Genomic DNA, 7,862 nt, shown 5'->3' with positions numbered 1-7,862 from the left:
GGTATCAAGAGTTCAAATTTTAATATCCTCATTTGTACACCTCACTCTATATTGTGATCATTTGTGATGTACAGGTTTATAAATCAATAGTTTCACCTAAAAACTCTAAACAGAACAAGCAATTTCCTTTTAAAATTGTTTGAATTGTAATTATCAGCTATGTCCAATAAAAGTGCCGTAGTTATACAGGGTGTTTTTTAACTCAATCCAAATAACTACCATGAGACACTGTTAAACCAAAAATCAAGCTCATTATGTGGTATCCCCGTTTTCCCTACTTCATTGCCGACCAGCTAATATAAATTGTAGCATAGTTTATCTATTACGTTGGTTTTATCGATAATTTATTTAAAATAAGACTCAATTAGAGATTAAAAGGATTTGTTATTCCCTAGGGAGTAAAAGTAAAAGTCAGCTGTTGTAAACTTCGATTGTAAGCAATTCAATTGCATGTACAGTATCGTAATTATGAATCGATTTATATAATCCGTTGTGGCCTATTGTTGGATTCTTAGTTCGATCGATAGCATAATGTTAACCAACACAATCGTAATAGTCGAAATGATTAAATCGCTTACTAAAAAGCGGCGTTAACAAAATTGAAAACATAAGTTGGTTTGAGAGGTTATCTTAAAATTATTTTTTTTTTTTATTTTGATTGCTGCGATAAATGTGCAATATGACGAAAAGTAGTCATACCTCGGCTTCGCCTCGTTCGTGAAACTTGAGCTCGGGTCGAAAAGAGTCACTTTACACCCTTGTCCTTGTGATGAAATAGAGAATTTCCTTATTCATTTAGTTCCAAGATATCATTATTAACAGATACTTTAAATTTAATAGCTGTAATAACTGCATCTCACAATATTATTCTTTCCCAGCCCCAGCCCAGAAACTCAGTCAGAATCCCTTGAGAAAAATGTTATACAACGGCATTACCCAAACAGGAGACGTTTGATGTGACGGTTCCTGGTGTGTGGACACTGAGGGATGTAGAGTGGATGACAATTACTCTCTTTAATTAGCCCCCCTCCCTCTCCCCCCCACAGGATCAGGGGGGTGTGGGTGTCTAGCGAGAGGGGGGGTACACTGCAATACCGGCAACACCGCCAAGCGATCTGTTCCGATTACATAAGGGTTACCTAAGTCACTTTCCCTGTCCCAGTGACCGAGTGACGGAGTCCATCCTCTCTGCCTTCCTGGACCTTCCCTTCCGACACACTCGTAACTGGCACACTGCTATACTGGTATACTGCTGCAGTGGTATAGTGGTGTGGTGATATACTGGTATACGTCCATCCTCTCTGCTTTCCTGGACCTTCCCTTCCGACACACTCGTAACTGGTACACTGGTATACTGGTATACTGCTGCAGTGGTATACTAGTGCAGTGGTATACCAGTGCAGTGGTATACTAGTGCAGTGGTATACTGGTATACTGCTGCAGTGGTATAGTGGTGTGGTGATATACTGGTATACGTCCATCCTCTCTGCTTTCCTGGACCTTCCCTTCCGACACACTCGTAACTGGCACGCTGGTATACTGCTATACTGCTGCAGTGGTATACTGGCTTACTGGTATACTAGTGCAGTGGAATACCCGTATACTGCTGCAATCGTATACTGTTGCATTGGTATAGTGTTGTGGAGATATTCTGGTATAATCATCTCTGCCTTCCTGGACCTTCCCTTCTGACACACTCGGAACCGGCACACTGGTATACTAGTGCAGTGGTATACTGGTGCATTGGTACAGTGGTGTGGCTATATACTAGTATACTAGTCCATCATCTCTGCCTTCCTGGACCTTCCCTTTCGACACACTCGTAACTGGCACATAATGGTATACTGCTTAAGGAATTATACTGGTATACTGCTGCAGTGGTATACTGGATTACTGGTATACTAGTGCAGTGGTATACTGGTATACTGCTGCAGTGGTATAGTGGTGTGGTGTGGTGTGGATTATACTAGTCCCTCTGGCTTCCTGGACCTTCCCTTCCGACACACTCGTAACTGGCACATACTGGTATACTGAAGCAGTGGTACACTGGTGGTATACTGCTGCAGTGGTATACTGATGCAGTGGTATACTGGTGCATTGGTATAGTGGTGTGGTAATATACTGGTATTCTTGTCCATCCTCTCTGCCTTCCTGGACCTTCCCTTCCGACACACTCGTAACTGGCACACTACCCTAGTATACTGGTATACTGTTGCAGTATACCTGGACGTTGTAACTGTCTTAAAAGATATAAACATGCTTATAACTCCCCTTATTTAATGGCAAACTAGGATACAGGCTCCGGTATACGCTAGTTGAGCAGTATACGGTGAGGTTATAGCGGCATACTGTGCTGAGAAAAGACAATGCTTACCTAGCAGTCAGTAAGTTGCCGTTTAAATACCAAGAAGAGTCGCCGGTTTCATCCTTAGAAAAAAAGTAACATTTCAAGGTTTGAAACAGGACCCAGATGTCCTTGGTTAGTCTTTAAATAAGTGGTCCTGGATTTTAATAAACTAGCAGCTAATCCTACTGAGAAAAGAGGCATCACTCTTTATTTCACACTGATTCACATATAATGTTGGACCACGCAACTAACCCTGCCAACTGCGCTGCTTCTCTGTGACCCAGTCCCCGTCCCTATCTAGGTCACCCCCGGGGATGACCCTAGGAAGGAGAGGTCGGTCAGGGGGCAGACGCTGACGGAAGACTTTCGCTCCGGTGATGCAAGGGTTAGCCAATACCAGCTCAGCCCTAGACATACTCATACACACGTACAGCGGACATGAGCAGCTGGCGTGCATTGGCACATCGCACTCGTGTGTGAGAAACGTCTCATGTAGCTTATGTAATTGTTATCACTTTGACTCTGACACACAATATGTAGATTTTCCCCCACAATGTTAACCTATCACATGTCAGAAAAGAGTTTAGTTAAATGAAATGAATGAAAATTAAATTAAAATGAAATTAAAAATTCTTTATTCCATCAAAAACACAATAATTGTTACACAGAGTTGTACAAACAGATGGATTATTCCCCACATAGGCACAGCCATGATAGGCAATAGGCACAGAAATAATTGCAATATGACTTTCAGTTAAGGAAGATATTTAATAAGTTCTTCTCAACTACAAGACAATATCCCGATTTCATGGGTCTGAACACGGAACTCCAGGATATATAGGTTTGGCGCTCTAACTAGTGGATCAGCCCCTCTTTCAGTTTACTATACTATACAGTATAATACAGGAGGAGCCATACAGGATCGCAGTGGTATGGTCGTTAAAAAGCTAAGGAAGATTACTAATTATATTATTTTAGTCCACAATTTAAATTTTATCAGTTGTAAGCAAAATAAAAAAAAACCTTATAGATAACGTAAATACCTCTAGAATTAAATAATGTGTGAATTTGTTTATTGATCTCTTACCACTTTTCAAATCTGCATTAAATACTCTACACAATCAGTTTCATTGCACTAACAGGTGTCCAGATATCATCAGGTGTGCTCTGGATATAATACGAAACTTTTAAAAAAACCTGTTGGAATCCTTGCAAGTGGAAACCCCCCTAGTGCGGGATCCTCTTTCCACCTCCCCACCCATGGGTACACCTAGACACCCAAACAGCTGACGTGGGAATTATGTTGAGGCACGTCACTGGGTGTTCAAATTATTTTTACTCAGAGAAAAAATTGTATATTAATTTTAACTACGCTAAATGAGCAATCGGACTATTCAAGGTCAATAAAGAATTTTCACCAAGTTGTAATTTGAGTTTCACGAAACTGTGACTTATTCAAATCCAGAGTCGCTCCTCTTTCTGATTGATAAGTGCTTAGAATAACTGAATAATTACTCTATAACACTGTACTTGGTTTGATTCTTTGTCTGAGTTGGATAATTAGTGCGTTGTTTTTTATGTTCTTTTCACCTTCACACCCTAGGACGCTAGGTTTTAGACCGGAACTTTTTTGCACATTACTTCAGGTTAGTCCTAGAGTGTCGTAGTAGGCCTATTATCACTTAGGTAAAATCCATCGGTTATTGGCGGGTTTTGAGCAGGGGACATCGGGCTCCGAAGCCCTGAGCTATTCGACTAGACCAACTCGCTCCCTAGATAATAGGTTCCAATTCCAAAGAACGTTTAAATTTTGGTAATAATGTGTAAATAGTAATATAAAGGCTTAATTGAATTTGGAATTAATTTCGCACACCATTCACGAGAGATTTAGTGAAGTAAAAAACTCAAATTTTACTCAATAGACATTTTTGGTCAAATTATGCCTATTCTGATCAATTTAAAATCACAATTTCCGAAGAGTACGTTATCATACCTAAGTTCATCATAAGTTGACTGGTTCTTAGATCTTTATTTTAGTACTTTATGGCCTGACACTAGTCTTGTAGGATTCGGATTAACAGGAGTCAACTGTGTTTCATTAACTTGGAAAATGCCGCAATGGAAACGTTTTAAATCATCTGAGTCAACATATTTTGTACAATCGCCTTCAGCCAGAGCTACCAGCCAGAGATGACTCTTCGTGTAAATTGACCTTCAGTACTGTACTGAATGCCTGCGTTGATTTGTTTCGAAAGCGAATCAAGAACATATATATCTTTGACAAAGTTAAACTGTAACTGATGTAAACTGGCTGGGTGGCTGAGTGGTTTTGTGATCGCCTATCAATCAAAAGGACACCGGTTCGATCCTGAAAAAGTCGGTAGCTTTTTGATGGTTCAAAACTAGACCCAGCTGTTCCTGATCAGCTTTAAATAAATGGTCCTGGCTAATGAAACAGCTTATTGTAGTAATTAACAGAGCTACAGATCATCTGACTTCATTCTACTCTCAGCCTTCACTCATATTTGGGCACTCTACTAAATACGCACCTATAGGTGTCGTCCCCAAATTAATAATTGAATTATTGATAAATCAAACACCGCGAGTCATTGAAAATCCAGTATCATAACTACCCACTACTATGGCTACTCCACCAGGTAAACCCGGAGTACACAATCACTACATATTCAACTTCTTCCGAATTTACAATGTTTCTCCTCATCTACTCCCCAAATACCTCTTCCAGGCATACATAGCCTACAGACAATACAGTACTTGACATAGGAAGTGTTGTCTGCCTCATCCATGTTTCGTCACATGTTTCACATCCTCCTTCAGTTTCCTGGTGATGAAACGGTCCAGTAACATTTACCGATGAAAGGGCAGCCAAGAGAGAGAGGAGAAGAAGAAGATGCGGCGTGAAAGAGCGCCATATTCGGCTGTGATCATTACTGAACGTTGTCTGCTAGTCTCTGTTTGGTCCGTCATTAAACGCAATTTCAAAACCGACTTTGTCGGACAATAGTCGTCTGCAGATTGGTTGCGCGCCAAATTTGACACTTAGGCGGGAGTAAGGACCCTCCTGGTACAGTATTGCGTTGTGTTTGTGGCTAGACTCTTCAGTATTCGTCGAATCATTCCCCTGATTGCTCAAACTGATTTACACAAACGATTGGTAATTCGAGATTGACTAACCTATAAGATAAGGCGAGTTTCTCTAGAGGTTTTGTGCCGAGTTTCAAGTTGATTTCGTTAGATTATAAAATGTTTCTTAGTTAAAGTATTATGAATTCTGTCTAGTTCCGTTCCATAAGGCGATAATTGATAATTGAAAAATCTCACATGATAATACATGAGATCACAATAAAATATTATCACTTGAGAATATGAATATATATGAATATTTCAACTCAAGTTCAAGTTAAACAAGTGATTTAAACACTTGTAACCACGGTAATGACACATTGTTTATCATTCTGCACATTCTTTTGTTCGGAAAATACTAATTTAACAGTTTAATTTCATAAGTTAGCTCCCAAAAAGATAGCCATATGTTTAAATACTGTACACTATCAGCTGTTACCGAAGTATTCAACCTTTAACTGATAGAGTTGCTTTAATATTCGTGGGACAAAAATCACTATCAGTATTGCTGTAGTTTACACACACTGGACTCCTCTTACACGTCTGTTGTACACTAAAATAAAAATAAATCAATTTACGATCGTTTAAAGAAGGTTGGTTTCAACTAATTTCACACCGCCAACAAAATATGTAATCAAATACAAAATTGTAAAATTCAAATGATTAATAACCATATTGAAATTTCAATAAGTAGGCTATACATAACCACAAAGGAATACTATGTTTTAATTACAGTGGAATTTATATTGTAACAAGGTGATAAGCACAGATAATCAAATATAAATAACAATGCGATATCTTATTTATTAATGTCGTGAAAATATGTGAAAAAGTTAACAAGTGATACGGGTTTAAATATGATATCTTCGACTACAGTTGACTGTTTTTTTTGTCCTAGGGATAAAAATAACAAATTTAGCTCCTCAATGCACATATTGAACACAGCCGTATTTTCTTCAGTATATTATAGATTAGTGAATGAAGAGAGCCTCTCTTACAACTATAATAGACAAATATATAATGTTTTGGACATTATAAAGAATGTGACGGAGATCAGCGTTTTGACTAACGTATCTCCAGTTGTTTTAATATGATGGATAGCTTTTCAGATAGTTTATTCACTGCAATTTATTCCACGAGGTTGCATTACGAATTCCGTTTGACCAAGACTTCCTCAAGCGCACACCAACTTATTGATCCTCCCTCACACCCGGGGCCGCCACAGCTGCAGGTATGTGAGGAAGGTACGTGTGTGGCGAGTAGCCAGGGTCCAGCCAGGGAGCAACGCACTCCACACCTCCGCCGCTATCCATCTTTTTGTTTCTGGATTCCTTCCTTGTCATTAGCGGATCTGGCCGCGAGTTCCGGACGGAAGCTGCGGGCGAGGGGAGGGGAGGGGGTGACCCCGGAGAAGTCTTCTCATTGGTCGCCTCCGGTCACCGCTGCAGACCACACTTTGGCGAAGGTGTTCCCAAGTCTCTTCCTACTCATGATTTGGCAAGGTTTTGATACTGAATACGAATACATAATGAAGAAGGTATAGATCAAAATGAAAATGAATACGAAGTTCCTGATAAGACAGAGAAAAGAATGTGTAATATGGTATGAAACCTACTTAGTATTATAGGTTCCTCATTTCGTGATACAGTAACACAAATTTTTATGTCTATCTCGTTATTATGTGTTAAGCCTGAACAGATTAAAGATGATTCAAGGTTGTGATACCTGGTGTAGATTTAAAGATCAGTAGATTCTTCAACTAGGGTCATTATTTGAATTCCAAAATCTATGTCAGCTGAGTTAGACAAAAACAATTTCTATTCAAACTATAAAATATTTCTTATTCCATTAAATTGGCTTTAAAGTTAATTAAAAAAGTGTACCTAGTACCCAGTACTGTAGTAACGTTAGAGTCATTCTTTCGGTACACGATAAATTCAAAGTGCCTACTGAATAGAAAGTAGGCAGATTGCATGCAGATTTTAATCTAACACTGATTCTAGATTTGCAATCCAGGTTTGCAATTTTTGCAACAGTATTACAAACTGAGTAGAGTAAACTTCTCTAATTGATCAAGAGCTGTAATATGAGCTAAAGCATAATTTCACTACTATTATCCACGGATGCACATTACTTCTTCTCTACGACTAATCTCATTTCCTGTTTTACATTAAAAAAGTAGGTTTACTGCCATCTTCTAGCTTAGCATCTCACAGACCGAAGATAAGTCTAAGCTCACACCTGTAACAGGCTTAGCAGACCACCGCCACCGTCTCATACGAAGGTGGGACTCTGAAGTTAGCGCCACGACACTTCCCGGTCGACGGCGACCTTGTAGGAGAATGTCCGTCCGGCCTCCGCCCTCCGCTGC

Source organism: Macrosteles quadrilineatus, unplaced genomic scaffold (assembly GCF_028750875.1).
Source record: "Macrosteles quadrilineatus isolate MER2022 unplaced genomic scaffold, UCM_ALF_1.0 Scaffold_2__2_contigs__length_208266976, whole genome shotgun sequence".
NCBI classification, from domain to species: domain Eukaryota; kingdom Metazoa; phylum Arthropoda; class Insecta; order Hemiptera; family Cicadellidae; genus Macrosteles; species Macrosteles quadrilineatus.
The sequence above is the reverse complement of the archived record's forward strand: the minus strand, read 5'-3'. Positions refer to the sequence as shown.